Below are 14,732 nucleotides of genomic sequence, written 5' to 3' on the forward strand. Positions count from 1 at the left end.
CTAAAAAGCCTCAGGCATTTGCTTGATGGAGAGAAATAGCTTCCACAGAAAAGTGTTTTGAATTACCAAACACAGAGTTATAGAGCAGAAAGGTGTAATTACATAGGAGACTGAGAAAAGTTTGGTGGTTAATGGGAAATTTCCTTTTTTTTTTTTTTTCTGGCTGTGTCACACAGCATTTGGGATCTTGGTTCCCTGACCAGGGAACCCCCTGCAGTGGAAGCCTGGAGTCTTAACCACTGGCCCACCAGGGAAGTCCAGTGGGAAATTTCTGACATGTTTCCTGAGACATGTAAACCATACAGAAGGCCAGGGTGAGAGTGGAATACTTTGAGTCAAGGGTGCAAAAAAAAGGCAAGGGAGTGTCCCTCAGGATTTAATCTTTTCATTTTATTTTTATATTTTACTGTGTTTTAAATGTTAAATTTGATTCTGTTTGGGGCTCAACATTAGAATTAGGAAACATTGATTTGTAGAGTTTCGGGGACCCTTAGATAAGTCTACTGCCTTCTCTCCACCCTTGCCCTGTCCCTGCCGTGTCCTTAGCTGAGAGGAGGCTCTTTTTAGAGAGAGAGATGGAAAGAAATCATAGGGGACAAGTCCAGGGTGACAAGATCCACCATCCATCATGACTCCTGACCACGAACAGTTGGAGCCTTTCTCTTTACTCTGTGGGTTTTTTTTTTTAATTAACCTTTTTTCATTTTTCCTACTTTAGAATTTCACATTACAGTCCTTTGTTCATTCTCCTCTTTTCTCTCGATAATGAAAATGGATATAATATGAACTTAAACTCACTTGCCCTGGGTCATTGCCAGTGCTTAATAAAAGTGTATTAGTATTTGTAGTAATGGTAATAACCCACAGATAATGATGTCGCTAAAGACCAAAGGGTCCCCTTGCGTGAGAAGCCCCCCCTTTCCAGTCGTCTAGCTTTGCAGAATTTAATGGAGACCTTGACTGCTTCAGATAGTCATTGTCCCTTTTAAATTATCAAGGTTTCATGGAGACAAGCGTTCTTCACTTAAGGGTTTTCCAGACTGTCTGATGTGCTGGGCTCTGGGTAACCTTGTTCCTATGTCATCATATGTCATGCTGCCTCTCGGAAATTGTTCCCTGATGTTTGCAAAAATGAACTACTTAAAGGAAAACTAAAAAAAATTCCTTTTACTCACTTACACACACACACACACACACACACACACACACACACGCACACTTTACTATTGGAAATGGTTACTTTCAGATAAGTGGTCAGGGTCATGAGGGGAATTGAAGCTGTGTGATGTGAGGAATGGTGGAAGGAAAGGCCAGGCTTCATGGAGACAAGAATGAGATGTGACACGCATCTTCAGAAATCTGAAGATTTATGGAAGAGAGATTTGAACTTTTATGGATGGGCCCGTTAGGTATAGAGAAGAATACCACCAAATGCACAGGTATAAGAAGCAGCTGGTCTTGATTTGCCATGTGCTGTGCTGGGTTGCTCAGGCATGTCTGACTCTTTGCAACCCCATGGACTGTAGACCACCAGGCTTCTCCATCCATGGGATTTCCCAGGCAAGAACACTAGAGTGGGTTGCCATTTCCTTCTCCAGGGGTATCTTCCTGATCCAGGAATCGAACCTGGGTCCTCTGCATTGCAGGCAGATTCCTTACCAACTGAACTACAGGGGAACCCTTGGAGGTTTGCTATGAGGGAGGCCTTTCTCCTTAGCCATTTGGGAAGAAAGATGCTTGCCTAGAAGTGGCCAGTTCCCTATCCCTGGGGTGCTGCAGCAGAAACAAGCAGCCCCTCAGCTGGGACCGTGTGCTGTTCAGTTGCTGACTGAACTCTTTGCAGGCAAGAATACTGGAGTGGGTTGTGCCCTCCTCCAGGGGATCTTCCCAACCCAGGAATCAAACCCATATCTCCAGCATCTCCTGCATTGCAGGCAAGTTCTTTACCCACTGAGCCCTCAGCTGGGACTATGAAGGAAGGATTATAAGCATTTGGTGACTTTTGCATTAAATCATTTGAGAATCCCTTGTAACCCTGAGAAGCAATAGTTCTATGTGGTTCTTGACATGAGAATCTAGGATCTGATTTTTATGTTGCAGAATGGGAGCCCCAGGGCTTTCTTGATAGAGAGTTCAAGTCTAGGATCTGGCTTTAGGAAGGAAGAAATGGCCCTTTCAATGGCCCAGCATATCCCCAGGCCCCAGGGTGATACTGTCTCACCTCAGGCAAACTGTAGCTGGATCTAGCCAGTGTCAACTACTTCTCTGAAAAACAGGTAATGGAATTGAAAAGAGATGGGAAAAGAAACAATAAGCCATTCTAGTCAAGAGAGAAGACCTTTGAAAGAGGGATAAACAGTGGTGCTTGATGCTACAGAGAGGACAAGGACGCTAAGGAATGAGAAGAGGGCGTTAGATTTGTCAAGGAGGAACCAGGGGCAGCTTCAAGAGTGTGGTGGGGCAGAAGCTTGACCTCAGGGCCACAGGAACACTGATGAGAAGTAAAGGCAAGAAATTCAGACCACATGCTCATGGATTTGATGGCAAGAACAATTGGAGCCTAGACAGGTAAGACCTATGAAGATTGAAGTCACAAGGGAAGGAGAATGAAGATGAGGACAAGTAGTGAATCTTGGAGGCAGAAAGGATGTTGGATAGGAGAAAAAGAGAACCTCAGTATGATATTTCTGGTTTGCAAGGTGCTTTACAAGTAGCAATTCTTGATGCAATTTGATCTTTTAAGTAATAGTATTCTACAGTCTTCAGATATCATCTCCATTTTTTCAGGTCCACAAATAGACTCCAAGCAGATGGGATGAGCTTTAAGGAGAAATCCTATGGTCAGAAGGGGATATTAGAGTGTGGCTATGGAGGAAACTGCCCAGAGGTAGAGTCCCCAAGGACACCACCCCTGAACACCACTGCTGAATTCAATGACCACCTTATTCCTGTTCCCTGACCCTGTTGACCACTTCCTCCATCTGGAACCCCCTTCTGCTTTTGATTATCTTCTCCTCTGGTTTTCCTCCCACTCCTCAGTCTTCTTTCCAGCCTCTTCCTCTGTCCCTTAGATGTTAATTCTAGGCTTCTGGCTTGGCCATTTCTCTTCCTGCTCTTCACACTTTTCCAGATGCTCTCATCTGTCCTGTGGCTCATGATGCTTCTCACATCTAAATCTCTGGCCCAGTCCTCTTTCCTCAGCTCCCAGCCCCTGAGTCCAACTTCCCATTGTCCTCCATTTGGATGTCCCATAGGCACTTAAAAGGAAACATTTCTAGACCTAAACTTATTATGTCCACAAACTCTATTTTCTCCTATAATCCCCGTCTTTAGAGTGACCATACATCCCAGGTTGCCTGGGATAGTCTCAGTTTAAATCTGTTGTCCCAGCATATTAATAATATTTAATAATATTAATTATTAGATAATAATAATAATATTTCCACATTATTTATTGTTCATCTCACTCCAGTAGACTGAGACTCTGGAGAATGGAGATGGTGTGTCTTTTTCACTTTGATATTCCCACTGTCAAACAAGAGTCTAGGCTATAGAACACACTCAATAAATGTCAAGTAAAGACCATGAGGGCTTCCCAGGTGGTGCTACTGGTGAAGAATCTACCTGCCAATGCAGGAAATGCAAGAGACTTGGGTTTGATCCCTGGGTTGGGATGATCCCCTGGAGTAGGTAGGAAATGGCAACCTACTCCAATATTCTTGCCTGGAAAATTCCGGAGACATAGGAGCCTGACGGATTACAGTCCATGGAGTCACAAAGAGTTAGACACGACTGAATGACTAAACACAGAAAGACCATGAAGATGAAACTAAGGGATAGAATTGGAACCATAGAATATTAGAGCTGAACAGATAGGCCTTTAGACTTGTCTTCTCATTTTATATAAGTCAATTGAGGCCCAGTGTGGTCAATGAACTTGACCAAAGTCACATGGCCAATTAGTAGCAGGGTCAGTGTTAGACCCCATATCTGTCAGAATTTATCTAAGGCTCTTGTCTAGGTGGTTTACATGTTCTTCATTAAATAGAGGGACAACTCAGCAATCAACCTTCAGTAGGTTTTCGGGTGTGTCCTAGGGATTTGGGGTGTGGCATGGAGGGGCAAGGGCTTCTCTGGTGGCTCAGTGGCAAGAAATCTGCCTGCAATGTAGGAGATGCAGGAGATACGGGTGTGATTCCTGAGTGGGGAAGATCCCCTGGAGGAGGGCGTGGTAACCCACTCCAGTACTCTTGCCTGGAGAGTCCTATGGACAGAGGAGCCTGGCGGGCAACATACAGCCCGTGGGGTTGCAGAGTCGGACACGACCGAAACAGCTAATCACGCATGCATGCACAGAGGGACCAGTGTAGATATTCTTACTCCCAGTAATGTTCAAAACGGCTGAGCAGACCTTTCAAGACCTATTTGAGAGGCATTACCCGGTTTTCTCTTGGAGACATTTTTACCTTCTTAGCATTGCCAGACCAAGTGAAAATAAAATCTGATCTGACAGGAGCACAGGTGTTGTCTTTTGTTCGCGTTTTTAAACTGAGAATCAGATGCTGTGAGATATCCTCAGCACAGCAAGTGGGAGGCTATGATATCCTTTATTGCTCTGACTCTTGTGTTGGTGGATGTGGGGATTCTAGAAAAGAGGCTATCTGACTGCCTTTAGTAGAATTCTTACCCCCTTTTTAGTTCACTTCTGATTCTTCTGTTACCCTGGTCTTGCTAAGACATCATTTGATTTTGAAAAAAAAAAAAAAAATCATTCCCTTTTCTACAACTTTAAGGCTCCTCTGTCCAATCCTTGGAGCAGATTTGGACATTCATATCATATATATGAGATGTATATATATATACACACATATATATATGTATATATATCTACATATATATATATATATACACATATATATGTATATATATCTGTCCCTAGTGGCTCAGATGGTAAAGAATCTGCCTGCAATGCAGGAGACCCAGGTTCAATCCCTGGGTCGAAAAGATCCTCTAGAGAAGGGAATGGCAACCCACTCCAGTATTCTTGCCTGGAGAATCCCATGGACAGAGGAGCCTGGCAGGCTATAGTCCATGGGGTTGCAAGAGTCATATATATATATATATAAGATGTATATATATTTGTCAGAGAAGGCAATGGCACCCCACTCCAGTATTCTTGCCTGGAAAAATCCCATGGACAGAGGAGCCTGATGGGCTTCAGTCTATGGGGTCGCTAAGAGTTGGACATGACTGAGCAACTTCACTTTCACTTTTCACTTTCATGTATTGGAGAAGGAAATGGCAACCCACTCCAGTGTTCTTGCCTGGAGAATCCCAGGGACGGGGGAGCCTGGGGGGCTGCCGTCTATGGGGTCGCACAGTTGGACACAAATGAAGTGACTTAGCAGCAGCAACATATATATTTGTATGATGTATATATGTATACATACACCCCCCCCAAAAAAAATTCTATGTCTCTGCTTTGTTCTTGGCCAGACTGAATTTCTCTCCTCTTCTTATACTTTATACTTAAATTCATCATTCCTTAAATGTCTAATCCTCTCTCTTTTCTAAACACTCTAATAAGCTTATTATTTCAACCATTTATATTTAACATTAAAGTTTAATCGTGAAGTTGTTAACCATAGAAAATTATTAAATAAGTGAGTTTGGAATGAGCATGGAACAGCTGAAAAAAAAATGAGTGAGTATTTCAAAATGAACACTTTGGAAAAGAAATTTATGCATAGAAAACAATGGAGAATTATAATTAAGAGCTCTGGGGATCTCAAACTGATTTGTCCAGCTATTACATAGTCATTTCAATTTAAATTAAAATTGTAACTATTTTCTAGTCTACTAAAAATATGAGGTGTCACATTAAGAGTTTTAATGGTGCATTCTCTGGGGAATGCAAAAATGCGAGATTGTAGCACATAAATAACTATATAGTGAAGAGTGAATAAATTCTCTGCCAAAAAAATGAATATGATAAAAACAGAAATGACAGTGGATTATTTTATTCCCTCTAGTGAAGCGCAGCTCACACATTAGAGCAAAGAAACAGTTCACAGGGTGTCTAATTCCATATCATTTTGTCAGAGCTGATGAAAAGAACAACACAAAAAATTTTAACTGGTTGATGAACTCAAGCATAAATGAGGCCATATATTTTGTTCCCAAAGTAAAATATTTTTTAAGTCACAGAAAGTAGGTTGATATTAATATTTGATAACCCTGATTCGTAGAAAATTGAATTAGTCAAGGTTTTAACCCCTGTAGAACATGTTTAAGGCAATCTAACTTCTCTCTAGAGAGGGAAAAAAGATTAAGTCAAAAGCAAGAGGTGTGGCTTCCTGGAGTAGGCTAAGCCCTGCTCTGGGTGTGTGTGTGTTCATGTATGGTCATATGCTAGAATGATTGGTCAGAGTGGGTGGGTTCTGATGATAGAGCACAGAAGATTTTGGATTTTATTGTAATACAAGTGACTTAAAAGAATCAGCCTCTGAACATCTGGAGGAAGGAGAGAATTAACTGAAGTAAGAACCAGGGACAAGAGATTTACTCTAATTGTTTGAGCTTCCTGGTAGCCAAGATAAAAAGGAACCTAGTAGGTTTTATAAGTCTTGTTATATCAGTGTTTTCCTGTTTCTAAGTTCTTGGAAGAATTTGTTATTTAGAGCAATGGTTCTCAGACTGAGTATACTTAATAATGATCCAGGATGTTAAAAAAAAAATACTGATGCATGAACCCTACCCCTAGAGATTCTGTTTAACCCAACTGGGGTGGGACATGTGCACCTGTGTTTTTTAGAAGATCCCCAGGTGCGTCTAAGGCACAGCTAGGCCTGGGGCTCTGTGGTGCAGAAACTTAAGGAGAACAAATGAGTAATCACTGTTCTGCAGAAGATGCAGAAACACTTAATACAACCAATTATCATATTGATTTTTAATACAAGAGGGGTATTGATTTGTAGTTCAGTGAAGGCATTTATAAAGCAATTCAGATTCAGTTTTCTTACCACATCTGTGCTTTCAGGAATTCATTCCTGAAAATCAGACATTTTACACACAAACACCACTGGGATTTGATTTTCCATCATTTTATTTTATTTTATTTTATTTTTTCTTTCTTTTTTTTTGATTTTCCATCATTTTAAATGGGAAAAAAATTCAGTGTGTTATACGCAACTCAAACATCTCAACCGAATTTTACTAAAACAGAAGTAAAACACAGTCAACTGCCTGTTTAAATTTAAGTTACAAATGATTGTATTAGGATGTAAAAATGCTCACAACATTATATGATAAATCAGCTTGTTAATAGTTGGGCACAGTGACAAGGCTTCTATTAGGGCCACTCCATCTGAGACACACCTCCTTTTTCTTGTCTCCTGGTCTGCTTTTTAAAATTTTGTATGGGATTCTGATGATCTACCAATTATATTAAAAAAAAACAACTGGAGACTTCTCATTTATCCTTTTGTTAATAATGTCATGATGAATTTTTGTGATTAATTTTTAATTAAATTTTTTCCTTTATGAATACTGACTGAAATATATTGAAAGATATGAATGCTTTATGAAATTTGCGTATTTTTTTTCCAGTCCTATGCAATGGCATCAGCAACTCTTAAAAAAAAAACACTGTATGAAATTTGCGTATTTTTACTCTAAGAGGCATTCTACCAGAATAACGTTAGGTAACAAGACATTGTATATTTTAAAAGTCCAAATTGGATGAGCAGGGATGAGAATTGAATTGATAAGAATTTTTTTTCGGCAGCAAGTAACATAACGTTCTCCCTCATTAAAGTAGGTATTCATGGCAAGAAGTGGAGTGGTGGATGGTCATAGCAACTTATTGTGATCAAGGGCTATGGCTATTCCCACCTGCCTTATGCTTTTCTACACTCATGGTGTTGGTAATAGCTCCCCTCAACGTCACAAGATGGCCACAGCAGCCCAGAGCTGCTGCGTTCTATCAACAGAACACAAAATTAGGAAGGGAAGCCAGTGAGAGGACTCATCCTATTAAGTTTCTCTTACATCAGGAGCAAAATCTTTCTCACTAGTCTTCAAGCAGAATTCTTCTATCATCTTATTAGCAGAAATGGGTTATGTGGCCATCCACAGCTAAGAAGAAGGCTGAGGAAGTGGTTATCTTGCCTTTGCAGCCTCTATCATGCAAGAAAGATAGGGGAGAGGAAGGCCCAGTGGGAAGGTCAGTAGAATCCAAATTCTATCATTAATGAGCTGTGTGTCCTTGGGCAGGTCTCTTACCCTCCATAAATTGACAGAGTTTTCTGACAGAGCACTTTTGCTTGAATTTGAAGATGTTACTTATAAAGGTTTGTCTTAATTGGAAAAGAGAATCTCTTTGGAGATTCTCAGGGTACCTTGGCATATAAAAATCTCTAACAAGTTCTGCGCTAAAGACAACAGTTTAACTGTCCAACCCAGCATTTCCAAAATATATTTGAGCAGAGAACCTTTTCTTATAAATCAGACAGTTGTTAATATGCAACCAGTATCCTGTGGGGCTTTTCAGGAAACACTGCCCTGCGAGACTGAAGTTTCTTGAAGGTAGGATCTTCATCTTTAAATTTCCCAGAGTACTTAGTAGACTATCCAGACAATGGCCATTCATCCTTCATAACTTCAGTCTCACCTCCCCAGGGAAGACGTCTCATCCATCAAACTAGGTTGGAAGATATATATATATATATATATAATTTTATCTATCTGTATTTCCTAATCTATTTTGGTATGTGTCCTGTATGAATATATCCTGTCCTCCTTTATACCCCCTAGTTGCAATAAATTATCAGGTATGATTATGTATGATCGACCTTACCAAAGAGCCCGTGAGCTCCCCGAGAACAGGGGTAGTTTCTTGTTCCCTGCTTTGTCTCCAGTGCCGACCACCGTGGCTAGCACCTAGCAGACGCTTAGTACTTATTTTTGGATGAATGAATGCTTCCCACATGGTGGACCATAGAAGTCTTTGGTAATGGAAACCTTGTGTTTTCTTTCCTAGCACTAATCCCCCAACCTTTTCTTCTAGGATTGCTCCCGGCCCCCTATTCTATTCACATAGTGGTTCCTGCTGACAGTTGGTCCAGGAGTGGGTGCCTAAGCCAGTAAGCCTCCTCCTGGGGCTTTTACACTTTGGGAAGGAAGAAGGGCCAGATTTCTCCCTTCTAGTGGTTAAACACAAAAGAGGTGAAGGTCAGGAACTGTTGGCAACCATATTTCCTTCTCTTTGAACCTGAGAGTTATGGGAAACTGATATGGAAATTGAGAGAGAGAGAGAGAGAAAATCATAGATAACCAACCAGAGAAGGGAGATGAAAAGTGTGGTGACCAAGGCTGAGCTTCTGGGGTCTTTTTCCTGGGTCTTAGGCACATTCCTGTTCCTGGGCTTCATGAGAATCTCTTTAATCCTTACACTAACTTCCTCTTCCTTGTTTAAGTTCGTTTGAGTTGATTTTCTGCTTCTTGTGAATCCTAAATATTAATAGTATAATTTGCTAAATAAATTACTAATAATTATTGAACATGGGTCAGGTGTAAAAAGAAAGGGGATATAGGGCTTCTGGGTTCATGAGTGTATATAAAACAGTGAGCAGAGGGACTGAGTTGAATTCAGACTTGGTGAACTAGGACACAAGCAGAGCATGCTCAGTTTCAGGAGAAGGAAATATTCAATCTATTTCTGCACACAGTGGTTTCAAGGATCAAATGAGTTAAAAGGTGTAAAGGTGCTTTAAAAGTGACATAGCAGGAATCTTTTCAATAAAACCAAAATTTGCATTCTGGCGGTAGAGGGTGGCAAAAAGACAGCGGAAACCCCTAGCACAAGCGTCTCCGTGATACCTGATGGCCGTCCTTCTGCAGCCGTCACCGTCCCTCTAATGCCCAGACCTCTCCTGCTTCCCTGCGAAGAGCCCTCAGCCCCACGCTGCCACACCACCTGGCTCGTCTGCTCCCTGCAGGTGTGTTCACAGCCGTTCTGCTTTTCGTTACTCATCTGCCCTGCCTGGAGACACTCTCAGACTTTGTGAAGGACACCGTCAGGGCCACCGTAGGCTGACTCTGGTGACTGAATAATGCATGAAACCAGCAGTGGGCAAGGGGGAGCCTCCCCAGGTGGGTGGTGGGTTGAGGACAGGGTTTGGGCTCCATCTGTGGGGATCTGCCTTTCTCCTCCATGGGATTTTTCAGACTGATGGATCAGTCCATGTGGATGAAGTACCCTTAGTAGGCTTCCTGAAGTGTTTCTTAGCTGTACTGGTCCAAACTAGACAGCAGCACGTAACAGTTTACAAACAACGCTCATGTCTCGTTCATCTCATTTGACGTCACAATAGCTCTGGGGAGTAAGGGGTCAAGGGTTGTTATCTATTATCTATTGACAAGGAAACTGAGACCCCCCCCAAGAAAACACGATTTGCCAAGTGAAGACCAATCTTCTAGGGTGACTTTAAAAGATACTCCTAGGTTAATGGAATTCACAAGATCTTTCTGTTCTTTAAGTGAACTGGAATGTTTCTCCTGCTCTGCCTTTCCTATTTGAAATTAGAAAAAATTGTGGTGAAATATACATAACATATAAGTTATTATTTTAACCATTTTGGTGTATAATTCGTGACATTAAGTACATTCAATGTTGTATTAATACAATGATCACCTCTATCTAGTTCAGAAGCTTTTTGGTCATTGCTCACTGAAACTCTGTACGTTAATCAACAACTCCTCATTCCTGGCTCTCTCTGGCCCCTGACAGCCACCAGTTTGCCTCCTATCTCTGTGAATTTGCTTATTCTAGGTACTTGATATAAAAGAAATCATGCAATATTTGCCCTTTCGTATCTGCTTTTCTTCATTTATCATAATGTCTTCAAGGTTTATCCAAGTTGGAGCAGGTGTTAGGATTTCCATCCTTTTTAAGGCTGAATAATATTCCATTGTATGTATACACTACATTTTATTTATCCATCCATCCATTGTTGGACCCTTGGTTGCTTTCACCTTTTGGCTATTGTAAATACGGTGTTGGTAGCATTGTTGTGCAAGTATATGTTAGAGTCCCTGCGTTCACTTCTTTTGGGTATAAACCCAGGAGTGGAATTGCTGGATCATGTGGGAATTCTACGTTTAACTTTCCGAGGAACTGCCATGCTGTTTTCAACAAGGGTGCATCACTTTGCAGTCCCACCATTCTTTCGGTTTTTCAGCCGAAATTCATGCTCTGCCACAGCTCTCCAGCATCTTCTATTCATCTCCACTCCCCAAACAGCCACCCTGTATACAAACTGGTTGTGCCTGTCCCACTTATTAGAGAAAAAAAAAAAAAGTAGCATTAATAGTTAAAAGTGTGGTATTACAGCGGGGTCTGGCAGTAGGTGATTGATGGCCTCCATTACACCCCATTAGATATTTTATTCTTGTTAAATGAAGAGCAGCCAACTTTGTCAAGTATTTTTAGTTCCCTCTGGTCTTATTGGTCCGATCTATTCTTCAGGACGGCCTGTAAATGGCCACATATGGCTGAGTGTCTGCAGGACGGATGGCCCGGCAGCTGGCGTTCATTGGCCACCAATTTACCCCGGCCCCCTTCATTGTGAGGCTGACAGCACCGGGGAGCCTTGTAGATCTAACCAAATATATCTATTTTCTAATTGTCTATTTATCACCTTCTGGGGATTTGTGGGCCTCCTATCTGAAGGGAAAGGGGGGATGGCCTTGAACAATGATCCTTGTCAAGGCTCTCGCTCGCTCTAAATTAGGGCCTAGTTGCTAAATAACTAATTTAGTCCTGCTATCAAGCTGAAAAAGTGGGTATTCAGCGCAAAGTGCCAGCTGGGGAATTGATTATGTCTTCTCTCAGCGAGTGTGATAAACCTGCGGCCGAGCCACCGCGGAAGGCTGGAGACGGCTCCCCGGGGGCGGCGGCAGAGGAGCAGGGCCAGGCCCGGCCTGGCAGCGGAAGTCTGGGGCACCGGCTCTGTCCCGCCAAGGCGCCTGCGGGGAGTCTGGCTCTCTCCTCGTCCTCCTGGCCAATGGCTTCTGCTTGGAGCCACAGGGACCTTTGCATCTGTGAGCAAGGTGGGAAGTGGGGAGGGGAGAGGAGGGGCATCCTGACAGCCCCAATGTCCAATTAGAGTGAGATTATTGAAGGTAGTGCAGGCCTGCGGTGGAGGTGGGAGGGGGTGAATAGCAAGAGGAGGTTCTTAGGAAAATATATTAATAACAACTACCGGATTTTGAACAGAGAAGGATGCCAGGTAGCTGAGAATAGAGAATTATGGTTTACTGTTTGGGAAATCCAACAACAAAAACAACACCAGCAACCAATTACTCAGTCCTCTCCTGTGCCAGGAGGCTGCAAATCCATGATCTCTTTGAATCTTCTCAACATCCAGGCAGATTAGGGTTCCTGCCCCGATTGGTTCTTGGAGAAAAAGAATTTCAGAAATGTTACCAAATCAACTTGTCACAGGCTGACCTGTGCCCATAAATATCTTCCCCACCCCAAATTTTGATAATGCCTGGAATGTTTCCATTGTTCATTCAGCTGGTCTTTATTGAGTACCCTTCTCTTCTGGATGCCAGGAGTCAGTGTGGGGATTCAGTCAGACCAGGCCCTGCCTTCATGCAGCTGATTTTCTAGTCGGGGAGACAGACCACACCAGTGGTTCTCAACACAATCAGACCTAAAGACTTCTTTGGAACTCAAATCCCTTGAATGACTCCTTTATCATCCTGAAATTAAATTCACAGAAAACACATTCTACTTATTCACATAATTTTAAAAATCAATATAGCACTTCACTGTAATGTAATAGAGAAATAAAAGGAAAGGAATTTTAATCAAACTAAAGTGAAAGTGAAAGTGTTAAGTTGCTCAGTTGTGTCTGACTCTTTGCAATCCCATGGACTGTAGCCCACCAGGCTCCTCTGTCCATGGGATTCTCCAGGCAAGAATACTGGAATGGACTGCCATTTCCTTCTCCAGGGAATCTTCCTGACCCAGGGATCAAACCCAGGTCTCCCTGGGTGCAGGCAGATTCTTTACCATCTGAGCCACTAGGGAAGCAAACTAATATGTATTTCAATATGTAAATGTTTGATCATAGGGACATACCAGAAAGCACCATGAAGCTCACTTACTTATAATGAATGTTTGAATTTAAGAATAAAAAAAAGAGATAATGTCTAACTGAGTGTTGACATTTTCTCTTTGACAATTTGAAATAAGGACTAAAAAAAGATACTGGTAAATATACTTAGAATTGCTTTGAATGTGACAGCTACAAATGCAGACTGATACAGGTATAGTAACTGTGACTCAAATATCATGAATGCCACTGATGACATGATTTTCTGAACTGAGGAAACTCCAAGTTGAAGAAAGGCAAGTAATAATCTCTTGCTTTCCATGGGGGTTCTGTTCCTGGAAAAGTCAGTATCAGTTAAACCAAGCATACAAGCCTTTGTGTGTAAGATGGAGCCTGAGTCTAGATTTAGACAATCCTGAGTGGTTTTTGACTCACATGGGTATCTAGTTAAAGTTCAGATGCTATAATGGTGTGAGACAACCCATTCCTTGTTTTGCACACACTGAGGGTTAGCTCTGTCCTACTGAAAATCGCTGAACTATATAAAAGACAAGTAAATAAACAAGAAAATAATGAGGAGTGATAAATACAATGATCAAAATAAAACTGGGTAAAGCACTTCGCTGGTGATCCAGTGCCTAAGACTCCGTGCTCCCAATGCAGGGGACCTGGGTTTGATCTGTGGTCAGGGAAGTAGATCCACATGCTGCAACTAAGACTCAGGACAGACAAATGAATAAATTTTTTTTTTTAAAAAAAAAGAAAGCTGGGTAAGAGGCTGGAGAGTATTTGAGGAGCTCCTTTGGATTAGGGGGTCAAGGTCTCTGGTCTGGGTTAAGTGGTGCCTCTAAACCCACTGCTCCTGGAGAGGAGGAGGCGGAAGATGCATGGCCTCTTTTGGCGGATTCATTACTCGGTGCAGGGAGGAGGGGCAGGGAGGAGGGGCAGGGAGGAGGGTCAGGAGGTTGGCCAGGTTGGAGATCCAGAAGACCCAGGCTGGACGCTACTTTACCAGTTATTGGGTGACCTTGGGCAAGCCATTTTTTTTTTTTTCTTTGTGAGCTTCAGTTTTCTCACCTGTCAAGTGGAGAGAATTATGATCACATTGTTTTCTTTTCGAGTTAATGAGAAGATTCAAAGTGATGGGAGTAAGTGCTTTACGAATTGTAAAATTCTAAGAGGACTTCTTAGTGATGGGAAAAATTACAAACAACTCAAAAGCTTCCTAAAATTTTTGGTTTTTTTTTTTTAGAGCATGTTAGTTAGTAGGTTATGTATCATTAAAATGATGTGCATGCCTGTTAAGTCACATCTGTGCGACCCTATGGACTGTAGTCCGCCAGGCTCTTCTGTCCATGGGATTCTCCAGACAAGAATACTGAAGTGGGATATCATGCCCTCCTTCAGGGGATCTTCCCAAACCAGAGATCCAACCTGTGTCTCTAGCGTCCCCTGCATTGGCAGGCAAGTTCTTTACCACTAGCGCCACCTATAGGAAGCTGTTCACAGGGTGTTAAGTGAGAAAAGTAAGTTACAAAATAATATGGAGGGTATGATGCACTGTTTGCAATTAAGAGAGGAAAAGCAAGCAAGCAAACAAAAAACCAC

The sequence above is a fragment of the Cervus elaphus genome, chromosome 29 (genome assembly GCF_910594005.1).
Source record: "Cervus elaphus chromosome 29, mCerEla1.1, whole genome shotgun sequence".
In the NCBI taxonomy this organism is placed as follows: domain Eukaryota; kingdom Metazoa; phylum Chordata; class Mammalia; order Artiodactyla; family Cervidae; genus Cervus; species Cervus elaphus.